This window comes from Mustela nivalis (genome assembly GCF_964662115.1).
Source record: "Mustela nivalis genome assembly, chromosome: 8".
NCBI classification, from domain to species: domain Eukaryota; kingdom Metazoa; phylum Chordata; class Mammalia; order Carnivora; family Mustelidae; genus Mustela; species Mustela nivalis.
In genome coordinates, this window is record NC_139027.1 from 18,101,631 (window position 1) to 18,120,793 (window position 19,163).

At 40.2% G+C, this 19,163-nt stretch overlaps 1 protein-coding gene across 16 annotated transcripts in view; it reads right to left on the bottom strand.

The window, feature by feature from the left end:
* ITSN2 (intersectin 2) overlaps nucleotides 1-15,734 on the bottom strand; it is a 140,648-nt gene extending 124,914 nt beyond the window's left edge. For 5 of the 16 annotated variants that reach the window (XR_014315452.1, XR_014315453.1, XR_014315454.1 and 2 more), the window contains exon 1: nucleotides 15,123-15,597. The gene's annotated coding sequence lies outside the window, so the exon portion shown is untranslated. Of the gene's footprint in view, nucleotides 1-8,185; nucleotides 8,224-14,636; nucleotides 14,864-15,122 lie in introns of those variants that run through there. The other 11 variants (XM_082744985.1, XM_082744980.1, XM_082744986.1 and 8 more) reach the window with 10 other exon arrangements.
* Nucleotides 15,735-19,163: the final 3,429 nt, after the last annotated feature.

The following is a 19,163-nucleotide window of genomic DNA, read 5'->3' on the forward strand; positions in this document are numbered from 1 at the left end:
ACAATTCCAAAGGTTTTTCAGACCTGTCAAGCCAATGTGAAGATTTTCAGAGAGTTCCTGTTTTCCATAGCTAAGGTTCTTAATTATAAATATAATAATTCCCACTTTTAAAAATACATACAATACTAGAGTAGGAAAGAATCCTTCCACTATGTATTCCATTCGTTTTCAAAGTATTCTAACTGTGGCGCACCTAAATGGGACAAGAGACCCAACCTAACCAACCACCTGCTTCCATTTTCCAATAGAAAAATAACTCCATGATGAAGAATTATACAATGCAACGGTGGCATAAGAGCAAAGTGGGCAAAAAAATTAAATTTAACATTGATTCTATAATTACAGCTAATTCAAGGACAGCAATTGGAACTACCTCAAACTTAAGATAATACCAATGCTTGCACTGAAAACAGTATTTACATTTGAGTGTGGGTTTACATTGTAGGCATTTTTCAATGCAGCCAAAGTATTGTATAGCTAACAGGTTTTTTTAGTTAGTTAGTTTGTTTGTTTGTAAGTATAAGGATTTTACTTAGGGCTTTGTAATTTTTTAAATTTCTTTTCAGTGTACCAGAATTCACCACATCCAGTGCTCCATGCAATACGTGCCCTCCATAAGACCCGCCACCAGGCTCATCCAACTTCCCACCTCCCTCCCCTTCAAAACCCTCAGATTGTTTTTCAGAGTCCATAGTCTCTCATGGTTCACCTCGCCCTCCAGTTTCCCCCAACTCCCTTCTCCTCTTCCTCTCCCTGTGTCCTCCATGTTATTTCTTATGCTCCACAAATAAGTGAAACCATATGATAATTGACTTTCTCTGCTTGACTTATTTCACTCAGCATAATCTCTTCTAGTCCCATCCATGTTGATACAAAAGTTGGGTATTCATGCTTTCTGATGGAGGCATAATACTCCGTAGTGTATATGGACCACATCTTCCTTAGCCATTCGTCCGTTGAAAGGCATCTTGATTCTTTCCACAGTTGGGTGACCATGGCCATTGCTGCCATAAACATGGGGGTACAGATGGCCCTTCTTTTCACTACATCTGTATCTTTGGAGTAAATACCCAAAGTGCAATTGCAGGGTCACAAGGAAGCTCTATTTTTTAATTTCTTAAGGAATCTCCACATGTTTTCCAAAGCGGCTACACCAACTTGCATTGCCACCAACAGTGTAAGAGGGTTCCCCTTTCTCCACATCCTCTCCAACACATGTTGTTTACTGTCTTGTTAATTTTGGCCATTCTAATTGGTGTAAGGTGGTTATCTCAATGTGGTTTTGATTGAATCTCCCTGGCTAGAGATGATGAACATTTTTTCATGTGTCTGATAGCCATTTGTATGTCTTCATTGGAGAATTGTCTGTTCATGTCTTCTGCCCATTTTTTGACATGATTATCTGTTTTGTGTGTGTTGACTTTGAGAAGTTCTTTATAGATCCTGGATATCAATCAGCCTTATGTCTGTACTGTCATTTGCAAATATCTTCTCCCATTCCGTGGGTTGCCTCTTTGTTTTGTTGACTGTTTCCTTTGCTGTGCAGAAGCTTTTGATCTTGATGAAGTCCCAAAAATTCATTTTCACTTTTGTCTTCTTTGCCTTTAGAGACGTATCTTATAAGAAGTCGCTGTGGCTGATATCGAAGAGGTTACTGCCTATGTTCTCCTCTATGATTCTAATGGATTCCTGCCTCATGTTGAGGTCTTTTATCCATTTTGAGTTTATCTTTGTATATGGTGTAAGAGAACGGTCGAGTTTCATTCTTCTACATATAGCTGTCCAATTTTCCCAGCACCATTTACTGAAGAGACTGTCTTTTTCCCACAGTATATTTTTTCCAGCTAACAAGTTTCGTAAAAGAAAACTAAAATAGAGCCCTCAGTAGGCTCTAAAAACTGGTTAATTTTAGTTTATAAACACTAAATTTCAGTAATCCTTAGTACCTCAGATTATCAGTAAGTATACTAACACAAAAATCTAGACTATGGACACAAAATAACAGTAGCTCCTAAGAAACAAGAAAATAACTTTCATTTTAGTTTCATATTCATCATCATATTCATCAGGAAAAGTCTGCTCACCTGCATGTGTCCTGAACCATACTGGAGAAACAGTAACCTAATCCAAAAATTTTCAGCCATTTTCCACCATGATTCTGTGTAATAATAGCTCATCAGTAGTATAAAATCGAATCTCCTAAATTGGATCCCTCATACATTGCTGGTGGGAATGTAAAACGATTCAGCTGCTTTGGAAAACAACTTGGCAATTTCTCAAAATGTTAAGCATAGGTTACCATATAACTCAGCTATTCTACCCCTAGGTATGAACCCAAGAAAAATGAAAACCTAAATCCATGTCCACACAAAACTGTGTATACAGATGCTCAGGCAGTATTCTTCATTATAGCCAAAAAGTGTAAACAACCCGAATGTCCATCCACTGATGAATGGATAAACCAAATGTGGTATATCCATATAATAGAATATTTAACCATGAAAAGGAGTGACTTATTCATATATGCTATAACAAAGACACACCTTAAAAACATTATGGTTGCGAGAGAAACCAATCACAAAAGACCACACATATTTTATGTTCCCATTTATATGAAATGTCCACAATAGGCAAATTCATAGAGACCCCAGGGGGGCGCCTGGGTGGCTCAGTGGGTTAAGCCACTGCCTTCGGCTCAGGTCATGATCTCAGGGTCCTGGGATCGAGTCCCACATCGGGCTCTCTGCTCAGCAGGGAGCCTGCTTCCCGCTCTCTCTCTCTCTCTCTCTCTGCCAGTCTCTCTACCTACCTGTGATCTCTTTCTGTCAAATAAATAAATAAAATCTTTTAAAAAAAAAAATTTTCATAGAGACCCCAGAACCCATGCTTAGGACTGGGGTGGTGGGGGAATGGAAATGGGGCTAACGGATAAGGGGGTTCTTTCTTGGATGATGAAAATGTTCTAAAATTCGGGGTGCTTGGGTGCCCCAGCTGGCTGAAAATCTGCCTATGGCTCAGGTCATGATCCCAGGATCCTGGGAAAGAGCCCTGCCTCAGGTTCCCTGCTTAGCAGGGAGTCTGCTTGTCCCTCTCCTCCTCCCATCCCCAAACCCCGCTCCTGCTCTCTCCCCCCATCCCCTCAAATAAGTAAATATCTTTTTTTTTTATGTTCTAAAATTAGTCACTTGTGTGGCTCAGATGGTTAAGTGTCTGCCTTCAGCTCAGGTCATGATCCCAGCATCCTGGGATCAAGCGCCCCATCGGGATCCCTGTTCAGACAGGAGCCTGCTTCTCCCTCTCCCTCTACTGCTCCCCCTGCTTGTGATTTCTCTTTCAAATAAATAAATAAAATCTTTAAAAATAATCTTTAAAAATGTTCTAAAATTAGGTATTGTTGATAGCTGCACAATTCTGTGAATATAATTAAAACCACAGAATTGTAAGCTTTAAAAAGGTGAATTTTATGGTATGAATTATATCTCAACAAAACTGTTACATTAAAAAAAAACTAATCTCTTTCATGTTGCATATGAGGTGTTTTACGGTTTATCCTCTGCCTATTTTCCTAGTGTTAGAATATGTTCCCACCTTTATCTCTGCTCCATCTTATTTCATTCCCGCTCTCTGACTCTATGGAACTACCTACCCTCCTGAGTGATACTTCCACTTATAAAAGCTTCCTTTGCTACATTCCTGTTTAATCTTGTATATATCTCCATTAAACTACACACTACCCAGTATTATTAACTTTTATTTTCATGCCAACCACATCTATGACATGGTGAACTCCTATGAATGTCTCTTCATCTTCATATACCTAGTGTCCAGAAGTCAGCCATGTGACTGGTACTAAAATATCCTTTAAGAAACCTAAATGCTTTGACTCTCAGAAGTTAGCATTCTTTCAACTGCAGTGAGGACAAGAAGGCTGATAACTTTGAACTTTGAAAGGACGTCAACCAACTTGTGTTTAAATCCCAGCACAGTTACTCCTTGGCTTTGTGGACTCCATGTGACAGCTTCAACTTCCTAACCTCTAAGTGTGGATAGTTGTACCTAAATGCTGGGTTGTTTTAAGGCTTAGATATAATGTCTGCAAAGCATCTGGCACACAGAAGGTGCTCATAAATGATGGCTATTACTACTATTATTTCAATGCTATTTTTAACACAATAGTTACCTTGATTTCACTGAGTTGGTGCAACAAACTAAAGTTGTACCAATTACTGATAAGAAGGACATACTTTTTCTCACTTTCATATCTGAGGAAAAGTTTACTAGTATTTCTTTCTAAAGGCTTAGGGATCAAATACACAAAACATGCTGAGACTTTTTTTTTTTTTTAACTTTTTTGTTCTTTTTTTTTTTTTTTTAAAGATTTTATTTATTTATTTGACAGGCAGAGATCACAAGGAGGCAGAGAGGCAGGCAGAGAGAGAGAGAGAGGGAAGCAGGCTCCCTGCTGAGCAGAGAGCCCGATGCGGGACTCGATCCCAGGACCCTGAGATCATGACCTGAGCCGAAGGCAGCGGCTTAACCCACTGAGCCACCCAGGCGCCCCAAAACATGCTGAGACTTAAAAACTTCAAAGATAACTTTCCTATTCAAAATTAGTTACTAGTTCTAATTCTGCAACTTAGCATTCTCTGTTTAAGATGTTTAAACATAAATTTTAAGTCTGATTTTTTGTAATTATTAAGCTTAGCCTACAAAGAATCAACTAATAAGCCAAGCAGGTATATAAGAACAGAAATGGTAAACTAATACAGAAGTCGTTGCTACTCCAATAATATTGCAGATTTAAATTAAATCAATTTTAGAAGAACTAGTCAACAACTCCGAATAAGACAATTCACCCACACAAAGGGGGAAAAAAAGCCACCTAAGAATAGCTTGTGACTCAGCCCGCACCGCTGTAAGGAGAAGGTGGTGGGTGCCGGCTATTTGGTCTGTTCTCTTCAGTCTCATATCAAGGCTAAATATTGAAACAAAACCATTTACTTGTCTTGAATAAGAAGAGGGAAACATTCAGATAAATGTTTCACCTTCAAGTAAAATATCACCTCTCTGACAAAAAAATAAAACAAAACAAAACAAAAACTAAGTTCTAACACCACTCAAGAAAACTCAAAGGGAAAAATTAAGATTCATCTATATAAATATTTTAAATGTTTGCTGAAAACAAAATTTAAAGATAAATGGGGAAAAAACAAAATAAATATGATAGTCAATATTTTTAATGTACAGAGAACTATTAAAGTAGATAATGAAAACTCTACGACCTCAAATAGCTTTGCAAAGGGGAAAAGAAATTGGGTAATAAATGTTAACATCATGAATAATCAAGGCAGTGCAAATGAAATTTTGTTTTGTTTCTCCCAAAAAACTTATTTAAAACAAAACAAAACAACAACAAAAACAAACCTTGGCTGATTTGCAACAATGAGGATGGAGCTAGAGTGTATTTTTTTTTTTAATAAAGTGTATGTTATTTTTTAAATAAAATTTTTTTAAATTTTTTAAATACAATATATATTTGAGAGAGAGAGAGTAAGAGAGAACATGAGAGGCGAGAAGGTCAGAGGGAGAAGCAGACTCCCTGCAGAGCTGGGAGCCTAATGTGGGACTTGATCCCGGGACTCCCGGCCCAGGATCATGACCTGAGCCAAAGGCAGTCGCTTAACCAGCTGAGCCACTGAGGTCCCTACTAGAGTGTATTATGTACGCTAAGTGAAATAAGTCAGTCAGAGAAAGACAAATATCATATGATCTCACTCATGTAGGAATTTAAGAAAACAGATGAACATATGGGAAGGAGAAAAAAAGAGAGAAACAAGCCATAAGTAACTCCTTTTTTTTTTTTAAGATTTTATTTATCTGAGAGGGAGAGAGCATGATGGGGAGGCAAGACAGGCAGAGGGAGAGGGAGAAGCAGACTCCCGCCAAGCAGGGAGCACAGTGCAGGATTCCATCCCATGACCTAAAGATCACAACCTGAGTAGAAGGCAGATGCTTCTCAAGACACTCAATGAGATGCTCAATGACTGAGCCACCCAGGCACCCCACCATGAGAGAAGAAACTGAGGGCTGACGTAGGGAGGTGCGTGGGGGATGGGCTGATGGGTATTAAGGAGAGCACTTGTGGTGAGCACTGGGGATTTTATGTAAGCGATGAAGCATTGAATCCTACTCCTGAAACCAATACTGACTATATCTTAAATAAATTTAAACAACAACAAAACCTTGACTAAGAGCCAGGGCTAGCAAAGGTGAGGGAAGTTAAGTGCTACAGACATAACTCATGGGAATGCAAACTGGTATTGCTCTTCAGAAGACAGTCCGAAAACATACACCAAAAACCCTACTAATGTTCAGAGGCAGTGAGCCAACTATTTCACAAAAATATGATAAATGGAGAAAATGTGCATATATTCACAGCATTTAATAATTAATACAGAAAGAGGGGTGCCTGGGTGGCTCAGTGAATTAAGCCTCTGCCTTCGGCTTGGGTCATGATCTCAGGGTCCTAGGATCGAGCCCCACATCAGGCTCCCTGCTCAGTGGGGAGCCTGCCTCCCCCTCCCGCCTGCCTCTCTGCCTACTTGTGATCTCTCTCTGTCAAATAAATAAATAGAATCTAAAAAAATAATTATTATTACAGAAAGAAAAAAACTGAAAGTAAGACAAGTGACCAGCAATGGGGAATACACTGAACCATGAATCATGCTGTTACTTAAGTCAAATATCAAATTCATAATGACATCTAAATTTCTATCTCAATAAGCTTACTTTTAAAAACACAAGTTCGGCTACACCATGTAATAACATGGAAACTGGTTACATTTTTATAATTTATGATATAATGTGCATCAGTACGAAAATAATAATAACAGCTAACAATCACTGAACACTTGGCACGTTCCAAGCCTGACATTTAGGTCTTTACATGTTATCATTGACATCATTATTATAATAGGGCCATCCTAGAAGGGTTTGACGTTCAGGGCCAGCCACCAACTGCACAGCTGGCTCAAGATAAATTACACTCTAAAGAAGGCCTCACTGTAAACAATTGCAAAGTTCCCTTAAGAATGTTAAAAAATTTTTGAAACTGCTGTTTCAGGAAAGAAAGGTACAGTGCCCCAGACATGCTCCCTTCCCTCCAGGCATAGCCTAGGTCAGCAGCCCCAGCTAACCTAACCAAAGACAGGCCTGATTATTACTGATATATTTATAAAGAATTTATTATGAGATAACCATGCTAAACATACATTATCTCTTCATCCTCCTGACAGCTCTAAGGGTAAGTATTATTACGAGATCTCCACTTTTTTTTTTTTTTTTTATCAGAGAGAGAGAGGGAGAGAGCGAGCACAGGCAGGCAGAGAGGCAGCAGAGGCAGAGGGAGAAGCAGGATCCCCGCTGAGCAAGGAGCCGGATGTGGGACTCGATCCCAGGACACTGGGATCATGACCCGAGCCAAAGGCAGCTGCTTAACCAACTGAGCCACCCAGGCGTCCCGAGATCTCCACTTTTTAAGGAAGGACAAACCAAAGTTCAGTGAGACTGTTAGACTCATCGAGCTAATAAAAAGCCAAGCTAGAACTAAAACTCCACGGAGCAAAAGCCATGTTATTCTTAACTACCATGCTGTATTATAAAACACACAGAATATATATGTAAAAATAACAAAAAAAATAAGGTGGGTAGGAGACACCAAAATGTGATTGTTATTGGCTGTTGGACGTGGAATGACACAACATTTTAGCCTACGTTTCTCCCCCTTATTTTACAAAGTTTCTTTAATCAGCATGCATTATTTTTACAATAAATATAAGTTACATAATAAAAAATAAAGTTAAATTGAATGAGAAAAGGATTTGGAAAAATATTGAAAAACAAGTTATATTAATAATACTCAGAGCCCAGCAAAATTAAACTAGTAAATTTAGAGAAGAATGTCTCTTAACAAAATTAGAACAGAAATGTAATGAATGCTGGAGAGAAAAGGAGGTGAGATCTCATCCAATGCACTAACAGGGAGAAGTGTGACTAGAACCCCAAATCTCCAAAGACAACAGCTTCACAGTTGTTCTCTCCCCTAAAGCTCTGACTTCTGGGAGAAGCTACCAGCGGACCTACTTCATCAGTTCACCAAACTTCCCAAAGCATTTCAAAACCTTACCAGGATTACATCAGGACCCTCCAACTTCCTTCATTACGCTGAAAACAAAAAAAGGGGGGGAAGTCAGAAGAGAAACTGAGCAAGAAGGAATATTCTGAATACCAGAAGAGGTATACTGGACTGAAAGGGGGATCTTTTTCCTCAGGCCTTCCCAAAGGCAAAGTTAATAATCCTCAAAGTCACTCTAGGTAAATTGCTATTCCCAGAAGGGGAAATACCCAAGTCTGCTTTCATTCAATTTGTCTCTAGGCCCCACCCCCAAACCCAAGGTCCTTCTAAGCCCAGTTCCATTGTTATTTCCTCAGTGTTAAGTTTCTCTACTTTATATACTTGGAAGGTGGATTCCCTTCTTGATAACACCAACAACATCGTAAGTACCTTTAATTCAAATCGACAAATATTTACCAAGTCATCACAGGTATAACACCTGGATAAGATGTATAAGAGCAGGAAATACAGAAGAGGAATAAGGCCCAAACTCAGAATTCTATATAGGTGCTATAGGTACAAAGGACAGAAGACAGGCACCTAACTTTGTCTTAAAGAACTAGAAAGTTGTTAGATGAGCAATCCCAGAAGAAACGACTCCTCAACTGAGTAATGAAGAACTAATCAATAAGTATCACCCAGTAGGCAAGAAAAGGAGAATTTTTAGGACTTGGGAACAGAAATAGGCAAAGACACAGAGGAAAAAGCTGTTTGAGAATTAAAAGACAATGTCAGAGGACTTTGTAAATGAGGCTAATAATAGCACCTATCCCATAGGAATTAAATGAGGGAATAATGTATCAAATAAGAACAGTACTGCATAAGGGAAATACTATACAAATTCTATTATCGTTGATAAAAATCTAAAAACAAAACTAAGAAACAAACTTGGGAAAAATTATACTTATATGGCAAAGAGGTACTATTCTTAAAATACAAAGAATCCTTAGAAATAACTAAGAGATGAAAATGCTAAAAAAGTGAGAAATGGTAGAGATAAATATTTCTCAAAGAAAAATCTTTGAAAGTATAACTTCAATAATGAAGAAAACAAGGTGGTCTTCAACAAATTAGCAGATGAAAAAAAAAAAGCCAATGTTTCTGCGGATGTGGTAAATAGGACTGGTATCACTGGTAGGAGAACACTTTGGTTCTGACAAGTTTTTCTAGAAGACAATTTGGCAGTAAGTTTACACTCACAGATGTGCACACAGATACAATTACAAAGATGTTAACTGTGGCACAATATAAAATTTTAAATTACGAAATACTTTAATGCTATTGAACCAATATAAGTCCAGTTCACATCCTCTGTCTACCATTTGTTAGCTATGGGATCTTGGGAAAATTACTGAACCTATCCTTGTTCAATCCTCTCGACTGTAAAATAAATAAAATAAAATAAATAATAACAGAATAATTCTTACGGAGAGGCTGAAAATTAAACAAGTAAAAATACGTAAAGTGTCTCAAAAGTAACTAGAGTACAGTGAATGCTCAGTACATATTAGACATTATGAATGTTCGGTGGTGGCAAAGCAATATAATTTAGCCAATAAAATTACACTGCAGATAAATATACCATAAAATAGAACCATGTTTTTTATAATGCTAGCAAGCTAAGAATATATAATTCCATTTTTTACAAAGAAAAATTTCTAGAAGGATATCTACCAAAATATTAATACTATTTCTCTGGGTAATATTATTATTAATGACTATTATTTTCTTCTTTCAATTTTCCTGTTGCTTTCCAATTTTCCAAAAGAACATATATTAGTCATAAAAATGGTATAAACAAAAAGCCTACAGAATTTAAAAACAAACATAGTATGCCACTTTTAGGAAAAAGAAAATGAAGATTCTATTCTAAACCATTTGACAAATCTGCTCTAGACTCATGCTGTGCCTGAGGTTTGTTGTTCTGGCTTAAATTACTAGAAAACAGGAATATTCACAGGTGTGCTGGGTGCAAACCAAATAGTAATATTGAAATGATGGACATTTACGTTAAATACAGTGATGTGAAATAGTAAGTTTACTCCTAAAACACACAGAATAATCTTTTCCCAAATCTTGAATTCCTCAATAACTTCAAACAAGGCAAATTTACTTCTCTCAATTACCTCCCACACAACTGCCCACATATTCCCTACCCCCATTTTCTACCTTGCTTTTCTCCATAGCCCTAGCAAACTCTAACTTCTAAACATTTTATTGTCTCTCCTTCTCCCTCTTGAATGGGAGCAGCACCAGGGCAGGTATTTTTGCAGATTTTGTTTACTGCTTATATACTCATTGCTTGGACCAGTTCCTGGCATGAAGGCACTCACTATTTGTTAAAAAGAGTTAATTTGGTACCACGATTTATGAGTAACTTCTGTTTGGTTTAATTCTTTAAAGATGAAAAATGGTTGTTGATAATAAAGAAAAAGTTAAACCAGAGGACAGAAAACTACGAGGAAGGGGGGCTTTTTTTTTTTTTTCTCTCACTGAAGTCCCTAGAAAGACAAAGATGACAAAGACACAGATGATAAAGTCAATCTGATGAGGAAAGCAATAACAAAGTTGTATTTAAGAGGGAGCTGCAGCATATACTTTCTCAAGATAAGATTACCACCATGCTACAAAAACTATAAAATCCAGGTACTAGAGAGTAATGTTCAGAAAAAGTTTTGGGTTATCTGTATTTAGTCTAAATGGCTCTTGACATCTCAACCATACAACTGACTCAGCTATAAAGGAGCCAAAATCTCCAAGTCAGAATCATAGAATGAGGATCAGGACCAGAACAAAAGACAGGGAAAGCCTTCCAATATGGAATGTCTCGGCAGCAAGACAAAATCAATTTGTAAGCTGGAACCTCACTGGAACTTTGGCAAAGGGAAAGCCTAAAATGCCCCTAGTAAGGAGAAGGTAAATGGAAATTAAACCATAGCTTCTGTTCTACCGTTCAGGTTTCCAGGACTTATCACAATGTTAGAAAGTGCTACACATGCATCTCAGCTCACATCATTCTCTGTTAATCTTCAAGTTTTCACTTATACTCAGGAAAATGTATTTCATGCTCACTAAAAAGTAAAATTACCAAATAATACATATGCTAGGAAATTTATTAACTTGACCTACTTAATTCTTATATGTAAGCACTCATTCTTAAGTGTGAAGGAGGGCAGCAGGGTGATGTAAAATGTCCAAATACCTACGCCAATGTGTATAAGCAAAAAGAAAATGATAAAGCCGTAGTTATCAGTGTCCTCCCAACTGTCAGAGTAAACCCTGCTGGGGTTTATCTACACAGACTCTGTAGTTTGACATGGCCCACCATTCTGGACCATTCTTCCCCTCCCCCCCCATCCGCCTCATACCAGTCAAGTGCTCTTCACACTTAAAAGTACACATTATTTAAGCACCTGGATTCAAAGACTTGGAAGTGATAATCCAAAGCAGTAGGGTTTTTTGCAGATATAGATATTTCCTTCCTGAAATTTTTTTCAGTCACTAGGTAAAAAGACCCCCCCTCCCACCAAAAAGCATTAAGCTAGTTTGAAATTTCTCACGGAAGCTAGTTGGAATAATGGTACCTGGGCACTCATACAAAGCAGCAGTCACTGCGAAACACTTTATATCACAACACTATGACAATACATTTTATAGATGAGAAACAGCAGCTCAGAGAATTAAAATCAGTTGCTCAAGATCATACAGCTATTTAGTTAGGAGCAGGAGGTTTAACTTGAAAGCCTTTATTTTATCTACTATGGTTACAAGGAAAGTAAGTGAAATTTTTATTAACCACATATACTTTTCTAAAATGAATATGCATTAGCTAAGAAAATAATCTAGAAAACATAAAACGGTTGCTTAAATGAGAGACAAGTTAAATGTCTACTGTCTGGTAATTGATCCCTAAATGTCTCCCATAACCACTGCTGAATAACTTCACAAGTAACTAAATCATTCAGTGTCCTGATAGAGCTATGAAATGATTTTTTAAGTGAGTCTCTCAAAATAATACTATACATTTGCAAATGAAATATGCTGCCCTCTTAGAGTTGTATAAATACCTTATTTTTTGAAGCATTCACTGCCCTATTTCTGCTCCGTTTCCTCCCCTCCTCCCCCACTTCCTCTCTGCCTTAAGATCCTTTAAGACAAGTTCAGTTCCTCCTTCTCAAAAAATACCTACGAATATGCAGTCTACCCAACAGGAATCTAACATCAGTGGCTGTCCTCTGTCATCAGTTGCTGTGCTCTGTAATTACAGAAGGGTACGAAGTAAAAAATGAACTAAAAAAAAAACAGCATTCCTGATGCACCTTCATCTTTAGATCTATTCATTTACATAATTAATTCTAAACGTTCTTATTTCTCTACTTCACACTTGGAATCCTGCCTTTAACAATTAGTACATGAAAAAAAGTCTGCCTTTTCTTAGTCTTTCTTCAAAAATAGTTATTCCATAAAAAAATTTTTCCATAAATAACTTATTGAAAAGATCAGAATCCAAAAAAAAAAAAAAGGAAAGAAAGAAAAGCAAATGCAGATAGGAATAAATACACCACATTTTTAGTAAAATAAGTTTAAGTGATATAATTTAGCAACATAATTATTCTGAATCATTTCTGGAATTTGTTCATAAAATGCTTTACAAATAAATATAGTATATAAAAATGCTAGTTACTTATCAGTGGACTAATATGTATTTTCATTTGTTTACTGTAACAACAAATATTTATCGAATACCCAAATCACTTTTTTTTTCTTTTCCTGAACCAAGAGGAGTGATAAAGGCACAGATGCTAAAGTTAGAAGGACCTTGGTTTGAAACCTGGTTCTTGTACTTATTAGCTCAGAGATGGAGCGTAATCAGTTAACCTCTATGTTAGCATTTCACTCATCTGTTTGACAGGAGAAAAAGAACTACATCTACCGTACTGCTAAGCTTCAACTGATTATGCAAAACAGCACACCACCGAGCATGTACTAAGTGTTCAATAAATCACAACCACAGTAGCAAATATATTTTAGTACTGAGGAAAGTATGTGAAACAGATGGTCAATAAATGTTCTTTTCATCTTACTAGAAAGATGGAAATTTGTGAAACTGTGTATTAAAGAGACATTAAAAATAAAAATCTTAAGGTTATGAGGAAAAAAATTCCACCAAAAAAATCCAAGATGTGTTAAGTATGTATGGTGAAATGACTAAAAAATAAAGATAAGGAAGAAAAATAGATGGATAAAGAAAATCCTGACAGCTCCTAAATGTGGGTGACTGGCATACAGAGATTCCTTATACTATTCTTCTTTTTGCAAAAGTACAATTTTGGGGGGTAACTGTAATTCACTCCCAGAACATGCCTAAAACATTTCCTCATATTCAGAACAGACTGGGATTTTAGCCTTGAGATCTGCTGAACAATGTATTTTCCTTCAGGATAGGTCAAGTTTTTTCAGACAATTCTACCTTTCATTATAAAGGTGAGCAGAGGAATAAATGCATTAGAGCATTAAGAAATACAAGCTTTTCTGCTGCTCATGAATATTACATTAAAATAGCAGCAATGCACATTTTCCCACGTCCTTGAAAAATATGGAATTGTCTGTTTTTAAGTTAAGCTTTTAAATACAACTTCCACCTTCTACACTTTTGAAATTACAAGAGATGTATGTCAATCATATCTCAAAGCTGGGGGATGGAAGCGAGAAATTACTAGAGAATGTTAGACACAGCCAAAGAAACCTAAAGGTATGCACATCAGAGATGCTACTGCCTTTAAAATTTAAGGGACATTATTATTGATTTATTGCGTTTAAATTTTATCACTAACGATACAGCAAACAAGGACAGGGAAAGAGGCAATTGATTTTCTTAAGAGGCTTAAGAACTTAACCTCCAAAGTCTATGCCACCTAAATTAAGCTGACGAAAACAACACAAAATTTCAACTCACACCTAGCCTATCTCTGGGTAAGCAAGTAAACTCTAGTAAAAACAAACTAGTGCATTTAATAAAGCGATCATTCTGTGTTAACCTTAGTTCCTAAAATAAACTGGTTGGCTCTATCAAACACATTCCTAATTCATAATTAATTCAAGTCTCAAATGAAGCAAACTTGCCATTGGCTATCGTTCAACGACAAAGCACATGATTAATCACCCAGATACGGCACCTTTTTACAGAATGCAAAGCCGTCTGCAGTTTCAGCCTCTGTTTACCCATTCACTACGCACACGCAGGAGTCTTTAAAAATAATAACAATAATGATAAGCAATAAACTTTACTCTGGCTTGGGAGATTACACCTTTCCGTGCTTCCTGTACACCCTGGAAGTCAATAACGCTAAAGTCAAACGGTAACATTTCCCAACTTTGGTTTAATGCGAGCGGTGGACGCCGAGCATCCGCCCACTGGCCGCTCGTGACTCGGGCTACTTTGACGCACCGGGATGCGGTTCACCTGACATTCAGCGCCAGCCAAGACCAAGGAAAGCCAACTCGGCCGAAAATACAAAAATAAAAAAGAAGGGTCCCAGGGTCCCCGAGGAAGCGTGCGACTGCCCCTAAGGGCCCTCTTGGGCCGGCACCGCGAAAACGAGGGGCCACGCCGCCCCCCAGCCCCCGCCGCCGCCGCCGCCCTCAAAGGCGTCCGCACCTGCCAGGAGAGGCCGGGGCCTGGGGATCTGCCGCGCGGGAAGGGGCGACCCGGCCCCGGCCCCTCGGCGTCCGCCCCTGCCCCGCCGCAGGAGCAGGAACCGGGGCCGGAGGTTTCCGCCCGGCGCCGCCAAGCCCGCCAGGGGCCTAGCCCGGGCTCCCGAGGCGTCCGCGGCGGCCGGGGCGCGCAGCCGTCTCCCCGCCGGGCCCGCCGAGCCTCCCCGCGGCGAGCGCAGCGGCGCCCGCACCTGCCCCGCGCCCTACCGCAGCCCCCGCCGGCCGCTTCACCCACCTGGCGCCCCCGCCGCGCCTCCTGCACGTCACAGCGCGACCCCGCGCCCCTCGGCCCCGGCAGCGCGGTCGCGGACGGACGCCGGGAGACCCTGGTCGGCCACCGCCGCCGCCGCCGCCCGGTTCGTCGCCAGGCCGCCCACAGCGAACCTGTTGCGCAGCCTGTCACCGGCGCTCGGGCTCCGCGGCGCCGCCTCAGCCCCACAACAACATGGCGGCCGCGGCCTCCGCAGGAAGCCGGGGGGCGGGGAGGTAGGCGACGGGCCGGGCAGCTGACGGCCCGCCCGCCCCGGCCGGCACAGACTCCCCCACCCTCGGGAACGCGAGGTTGGCCCGGGCGCCGCTCCTCACCCCCAGAGTCCTGGGGCAGCCGACCCCGCGGGCCTGGTGCCGGCGCTCCTCTCGCCCCTCGGGGAGGCCCTGAAGCCCCGCGCCCCGCAGCCCTTTCCCGGAGCAGCGGCGGCCCACCTGGCTCCTCCTCCCCGAGGTGACATGTTGAGGTTGGGTGGTGCGTTTCCTGCCACTGCAGAACCCCCAAGGTTTCGGGGAAAGCCTAGCCTTGTCGGACACATGCCTGTTGCACCCCACATGGGGCTCTCTCCGGAGCCTTCTCTCCCTCTAAGGTTAACTCCGCTGATGAGAGAGCTGGGATTCTCCTGGAAAGGGGATGTGGCAGGAGAAGGAGGTCATTCTCGCCCTTGTTTATGGGTCTGGTACAGTCCTCAGAAGGACTGACCATACCCGAGGGTCATCCATTCAGCATTCCTCACTTTCCTCTATACCATATAAGAAAGGCCAACAAGGTAGGGGCCCGCCTCCGCTTGGGAGAGCATCCACCCCATAAACTCTCACGAGCAATGAGATGTTCATCTCTCCCCAAATCCCACCACCCGGTCTGCAGAAGCTGAACATCCTTCCCCACCCTACAGCCACCTGATAGGTGAAGATCAGAGTATCTCTTTTTTCCTCAACACTTTCAGCTCCTGGTCTCCACACAAAACACTAGACCTTAACTCAAGTAACCGCCATCTACCCTTGCCCTTGACATAGCACTCCTTCTAGACAGAGGGTTTCTGTTAGTTGGGATTGGAGGCAGAGTCATGGTTCTTATGAGTATAACAAAACGGGATTACAAGACCCGATATTTCTGTGGGCTTTAGAGGCAGAGTGGTGGCTAGTCCCATGTACAAAACTCATATTCCCCCTGACTTATATTGGTAAAGGAGAAATCTGTGCAAATCAAATGATCCCATGGCTTCCTTCCTTACTTGTTAGGACAAGAGAAGGTAACGAGGCTGGCTCTAAAAGGATGGGTCCAAACCTTAGGCCAACCAACTCATGTGAGGAACTTAGCAAACATCAATGATGATAAACAGGCTTTTCCCGCTCTGGCGCTCAGTGTTTTTTCTAACTCTTCGGTTAAGACCTGACCAAGACCTGAAAGACAGGCCCTGTGCTTCGGTGACACAGTGAGGCTGGATTCCTTTGTGTTAGTCTAGGAAGTCCTTTATCTACTAGGGCTAATTTAACTCTTATCTCCTGGGGACCAATCAATCTGCAAACAAACCACCCAAGCTAAGAATAACACTCTTGACCACATGGTCTCATTCCCATAGCAGACATCACCAAATAATTGTGGTGCTTCCTTTCAGAGCGTGTATTCAATCCCTTTTCTAAGCCTCTGAAGCCTTCTCAGCATGTTGCTCCAAAGACTTGGCCTAGGGCAAAACCTCTTTTTTAATTCCTGATAATAGGCAGAGAGCTTGTCTCCATTTCCCTTCCACCACTTGGTCATTGTCATTTGTGTTTCTGAGTTCTGGACCTGGTGAAATTCACCCTGAGTCCCTTTTCTTTCTGGAGGAGGTGCCAAATCCCTGGCAGGACAAAAATTAAGTTTGTTAAAAGGAATATTTGTAAACAAAGGAAAAAAAAATAAACATCTCCCTAAAATAAGCCAAAAATTTAGCAACCTCTCATGGAAATTGGTGTCCTGTATACAACTGGGAGCCTATAGTATCCCAACTCCTAAAACATATCTTAGGGTTCCTCCTTTAAGGAACTTTGAGGCTAGTTTGTCCAACCTGTCCTACTCATTGAGTATGTATGATTTACGTAGATGATAGAAACACCATTCTACTTCTTTGATGTCCTCTTCTATTCACAGAGCATACCCTGGAACTGTATCTGTAATTTTTCTCCTTTATATTTCCCAAATCCCATCATCTCTTGTTTACCTCCCACACCAACTGGTGATCAGATATGTGAAGGAACTAAGTCCGACCTAAGACATAGAGACATACCTGTCAAATCTAAAGAAGATTAGGAGTTATTGTAGAATAAGAAGACATGGAGGTCAGGGAAGGGACTAGATATATTACATTTTTCTTCCCCAAGTTCTTCCACAATTTAGGATAGATTTTCAGGTCTATTCCTAGTAACCTAGCTTTTCCTTGGAGAGCATTTAATCTCAGTCTGTTTTCCTTACCCGCGCTGGTTCTCCCCACCCCAACCATATATATGTTATGTTACTTCAATTTCTCTTTCTGTTAGTTTTCAAGGATTCCATCCTTAACCCCATTCCTATTCAGTTTACCCTCAAAACAAACCCACAGTGGTGGGAAGAGGCAATAATAGAGAAGAGAAACGATTCCAGACTCTAACCATTCCATCGGGTAAATACATTATCTATCCAAAAAGAAGGAAGGCTATGAGAAACTGGAGTTCACATGTAATGCCCCCACTAGTAATAAATCTCCAAGACGACGTGATAAACAAATAGTTTAGAACTTCCTTTATTGTTGCTTGTTGTGCAGTTTGACTACAAGTTCCTTAATTTTATCTGAAAATGTTATTTTATTTTCATACTTGAACTACATATCCCCTAGATATATAGAATATAGGATTCTGGATTGACAGAGTTTTTTCTTTTGGCATTTTAAAAATGTTTTCCCATTGTCTTCTGGCCTTCATGGTTTCCACTGAAAGTCAGCTGTTGACAAGATCATTTTCTCCTTTATGTAATATGCTGTTTTCTCTTGCTGCCTTCAAAGTTTGCTCTTTATCTTTGGCTTTCAATAATTTGACTCTGATGTGCACCAGTGTGTACTTCTTTGGTGTTTATTCTGTGTGGTGTTTATTTACAATCTTGTATCTGCAAATTTCTGTCTTTCATCAAATTAAAAAAATCTTAGACATTATTTCTTCAAATATTTTTTCTCTGCCCCATTCTGTCTCTTACCTCCTTCTGGCATTCCAGTTACACATATATTTGATTATTTGGTATCATCTAGGGTTCATATAGGTGTAGCAGTGTTGAACCAACACTGAACACTAGAAAAACCTGGCTCTGCCCTTCTGATCCTCAGGGCATCTAAAGATAGGAGTAGTGAACAGTGGGAATCTAAAGCTGTGCTCCTTTTACCTTCTATCTTTGGTAGGAGTTAATATGCCCCTATTGTTAGCAACTGTGCTTTTTAACCCAGGGTGTCTCTTTTATTCTGTAGGGAAAAAAACCTTTGCAATATCTCTATACCAGTGTTAAACACACACGCACGCACACACACACATCAGAATTATGCTATTCCTTTTGAGAAATAGAAGGAAAGTGAGGTTTGTCCTTTTTTAGATTCTTTTTTTCTTTCCAAACTCACACAAAAGAATAGATGTGCTGACAGTCATTCTTTGTGCATAAAGCACTAAAGTCAAAGTCAATTTGGGAAACCAAGCAGAGACTGCCCTAGTATTTGGCCATAAGAGCACATGAAAATCAGGTCAGGGATAGGGGAAGTCGGGGTCCAGGAAAAGTCCTAGGGCTTTATCTGGTATATATTTGCTGATTCATTAATTTGATGTTTTTTTTTTTCATTCAACCGATAGCTATTAAGAATCTATTACCGGGACACCTGGGTGGCTCAGTTGGTTAAGCAGCTGCCTTTGGCTCAGGTCATGATCCCAGCATCCTGGGATCAAGTCCCACATCGGGCTCCTTGCTCCTCAGGGAGCCTGCTTCTCCCTCTGACTCTGCCTTCCACTCTGTCTGCCT